Here is a 4,630-nt window from a genome sequence, read left to right on the forward strand (position 1 = left end):
CTTCCAGCTAGGAGAGGGACTAATTATAGGGCCCCAAAAGAACTGGAAATAATGTGTTTAATTCAGGGTGCATTTGCAGCGAGTGTCCACCAGAGGGCTCCAATTCCCCAGCTATAGTCCTGGTACTCTAAAATGATGGCACTTAGTCAAATTTCCGCCTTTTTTTGATGACTTCCAACTAGGAGAGGGACTAATTTTGCTTTCCGTACCCGGGTGGAGAACCATAGCAGGTCGGCCTTCTTAAAGGGACATCCTCCTAGGCACTTAGTCAAATTTACACCTTTTTTTTTGGACTTCCAGCGAGGAGAGGGACTAATTTTGCTTTCCGTACCCGGGTGGAGAACCATAGCAGGTCAGCCTTCTTAAAGGGACATCCTCCTAGGCACTTAGTCAAATTCACGCCTTTTTTTTGGACTTCCAGCGAGGAGAGGGACAATTTTGCTTTCCTGACCCAGGTGGAGGACCATAGCACGTCGGCCTTCTTAAAGGGACATCCTCCTAGGCACTTAGTCAAATTTACACCTTTTTTTTTGGACTTCCAGCGAGGAGAGGGACTAATTTTGCTTTCCGTACCCGGGTGGAGAACCATAGCAGGTCAGCCTTCTTAAAGGGACATCCTCCTAGGCACTTAGTCAAATTTACTCCTTTTTTTTGGACTTCCAGCGAGGAGAGGGACTAATTTTGCTTTCCGTACCCAAGTGGAGAACCATAGCAGGTCAGCCTTCTTAAAGGGACATCCTCCTAGGCACTTAGTCAAATTTACGCCTTTTTTTTGGACTTCCAGCGAGGAGAGGGACAATTTTGCTTTCCGTACCCAGGTAGAGAACCAAGGCACGTCGGCCTTCTTAAGGGGACATCCTCCTAGACACTTAGTCAAATTCACGCCTTTTTTTTTGGACTTCCAGCGAGGAGAGGGACTAATTTTGCTTTCCGTACCCGGGTGGAGAACCATAGCAGGTCAGCCTTCTTAAAGGGACATCCTCCTAGGCACTTAGTCAAATTCACGCCTTTTTTTTGGACTTCCAGCGAGGAGAGGGACAATTTTGCGTTCCTGACCCAGGTGGAGGACCATAGCACGTCGGCCTTCTTAAAGGGACATCCTCCTAGGCACTTAGTCAAATTTACACCTTTTTTTTGGACTTCCAGCGAGGAGAGGGACTAATTTTGCTTTCCGTACCCGGGTGGAGAACCATAGCACGTCGGCCTTCTTAAAGGGAAATGCTCCTAGACACTTAGTCAAATTCACGCCTTTTTTTTGGACTTCCAGCTAGGAGAGGGACTAATTTGGCGTTCCGTACCCAGGTGGAGAACCATAGCAGGTCGGCCTTCTTAAAGGGAAATGCTCCTAGACACTTAGTCAAATTTACGCCTGAAAATAGGGCCCCAAAAGAACTGGAAATAATGTCTTTAATTCAGGGTGCATTTGCAGCGAGTGTCCACCAGAGGGCTCCAATTCCCCCACTATAGTCCTGGTACTCTAAAATGATGGCACTTAGTCAAATTCACGCCTTTTTTTTGGACTTCCAGCGAGGAGAGGGACAATTTTGCGTTCCTGACCCAGGTGGAGGACCATAGCACGTCGGCCTTCTTAAAGGGACATCCTCCTAGGCACTTAGTCAAATTTCCGCCTTTTTTTTGGACTTCCAGCGAGGAGAGGGACTAATTTGGCGTTCCAGACCCAGGTGGAGAACCATAGCACGTCGGCCTTCTTAAAGGGACATCCTCCTAGGCACTTAGTCAAATTTACGACTTTTTTTTGGACTTCCAGCGAGGAGAGGGACAATTTTGCTTTCCTGACCCAGGTGGAGAACCATAGCACGTCGGCCTTCTTAAAGGGACATCCTCCTAGGCACTTAGTCAAATTCACGCCTTTTTTTTGGACTTCCAGCGAGGAGAGGGACTAATTTGGCGTTCCAGACCCAGGTGGAGAACCATAGCACGTCGGCCTTCTTAAAGGGACATCCTCCTAGGCACTTAGTCAAATTTACACCTTTTTTTTTGGACTTCCAGCGAGGAGAGGGACAATTTTGCTTTCCTGACCCAGGTGGAGAACCATAGCACGTCGGCCTTCTTAAAGGGACATCCTCCTAGGCACTTAGTCAAATTCACGCCTTTTTTTTGGACTTCCAGCGAGGAGAGGGACTAATTTGGCGTTCCAGACCCAGGTGGAGAACCATAGCACGTCGGCCTTCTTAAAGGGACATCCTCCTAGGCACTTAGTCAAATTCACGCCTTTTTTTTGGACTTCCAGCGAGGAGAGGGACAATTTTGCTTTCCTGACCCAGGTGGAGAACCATAGCACGTCGGCCTTCTTAAAGGGACATCCTCCTAGGCACTTAGTCAAATTCACGCCTTTTTTTTGGACTTCCAGCGAGGAGAGGGACAATTTTGCTTTCCTGACCCAGGTGGAGAACCATAGCACGTCGGCCTTCTTAAAGGGAAATGCTCCTAGGCACTTAGTCAAATTCACGCCTTTTTTTTGGACTTCCAGCGAGGAGAGGGACAATTTTGCTTTCCTGACCCAGGTGGAGAACCATAGCACGTCGGCCTTCTTAAAGGGAAATGCTCCTAGGCACTTAGTCAAATTCACGCCTTTTTTTTGGACTTCCAGCGAGGAGAGGGACAATTTTGCTTTCCTGACCCAGGTGGAGAACCATAGCACGTCGGCCTTCTTAAAGGGAAATGCTCCTAGGCACTTAGTCAAATTCACGCCTTTTTTTTTGGACTTCCAGCGAGGAGAGGGACTAATTTGGCGTTCCAGACCCAGGTGGAGAACCATAGCACGTCGGCCTTCTTAAAGGGACATGCCCCTAGACACTTAGTCAAATTTACGCCTGAAAATAGGGCCCCAAAAGAACTGGAAATAATGTCTTTAATTCAGGGTGCATTTGCAGCGAGTGTCCACCAGAGGGCTCCAATTCCCCCACTATAGTCCTGGTACTCTAAAATGATGGCACTTAGTCAAATTTCCGCCTTTTTTTGATGACTTCCAACTAGGAGAGGGACTAATTTTGAGTTCCGGACCCGGGTGGAGAACCATAGCACGTCGGCCTTCTTAAAGGGACATCCTCCCAGGCACTTAGTCAAATTTCCGCCTTTTTTTGGACTTCCAGCGAGGAGAGGGACTAATTTGGCGTTCCAGACCCAGGTGGAGAACCATAGCACGTAGGCCTTCTTAAAGGGAAATGCTCCTAGGCACTTAGTCAAATTCACGCCTTTTTTTTGGACTTCCAGCGAGGAGAGGGACAATTTTGCTTTCCTGACCCAGGTGGAGAACCATAGCACGTCGGCCTTCTTAAAGGGACATCCTCCTAGGCACTTAGTCAAATTCACGCCTTTTTTTGGACTTCCAGCGAGGAGAGGGACTAATTTGGCGTTCCAGACCCAGGTGGAGAACCATAGCACGTCGGCCTTCTTTAAGGGACATCCTCCTAGGCACTTAGTCAAATTTACGCCTTTTTTTTGGACTTCCAGCGAGGAGAGGGACAATTTTGCTTTCCTGACCCAGGTGGAGAACCATAGCACGTCGGCCTTCTTAAAGGGAAATGCTCCTAGGCACTTAGTCAAATTCACGCCTTTTTTTTGGACTTCCAGCGAGGAGAGGGACAATTTTGCTTTCCTGACCCAGGTGGAGAACCATAGCACGTCGGCCTTCTTAAAGGGACATCCTCCTAGGCACTTAGTCAAATTCACGCCTTTTTTTGGACTTCCAGCGAGGAGAGGGACAATTTTGCTTTCCTGACCCAGGTGGAGAACCATAGCAGGTCGGCCTTCTTAAAGGGAAATGCTCCTAGACACTTAGTCAAATTTACCAAACTTTTCTATAGAGGCCTGGTACTCTAAAATGATGACACATAGACAAAAAACCAAACTTTTCTATAGAGGCCTGGTACTCTAAAATGATGACACATAGACAAAAAACCAAACTTTTCTATAGAGGCCTGGTACTCTAAAATAATGACACTTAGTCAAATTTCCGCCTTTTTTTGACTACTTCCAGCTAGGAGAGGGACTAATTTGGCGTTCCGTACCCAGGTGGAGAACCATAGCACGTCGGCCTTCTTAAAGGGAAATGCTCCTAGACACTTAGTCAAATTCACGCCTTTTTTTTGGACTTCCAGCTAGGAGAGGGACTAATTTGGCGTTCCGTACCCAGGTGGAGCACCATAGCACGTCGGCCTTCTTAAAGGGAAATGCTCCTAGACACTTAGTCAAATTCACGCCTTTTTTTTGGACTTCCAGCTAGGAGAGGGACTAATTTGGCGTTCCGTACCCAGGTGGAGAACCATAGCACGTCGGCCTTCTGAAAGGGAAATGCTCCTAGACACTTAGTCAAATTCACGCCTTTTTTTTGGACTTCCAGCTAGGAGAGGGACTAATTTGGTGTTCCGTACCCAGGTAGAGAACCAAGGCACGTCGGCCTTCTTAAGGGGACATCCTCCTAGACACTTAGTCAAATTCACGCCTTTTTTTTTGGACTTCCAGCTAGGAGAGGGACTAATTTGGCGTTCTGTACCCAGGTGGAGAACCAAGGGACGTCGGCCTTCTTAAAGGGAAATGCTCCTAGACACTTAGTCAAATTTACCAAACTTTTCTATAGAGCCCTGGTACTCTAAAATGATGACACATA

This window comes from Nerophis lumbriciformis, unplaced genomic scaffold (genome assembly GCF_033978685.3).
Source record: "Nerophis lumbriciformis unplaced genomic scaffold, RoL_Nlum_v2.1 HiC_scaffold_42, whole genome shotgun sequence".
NCBI lineage: Eukaryota > Metazoa > Chordata > Actinopteri > Syngnathiformes > Syngnathidae > Nerophis > Nerophis lumbriciformis.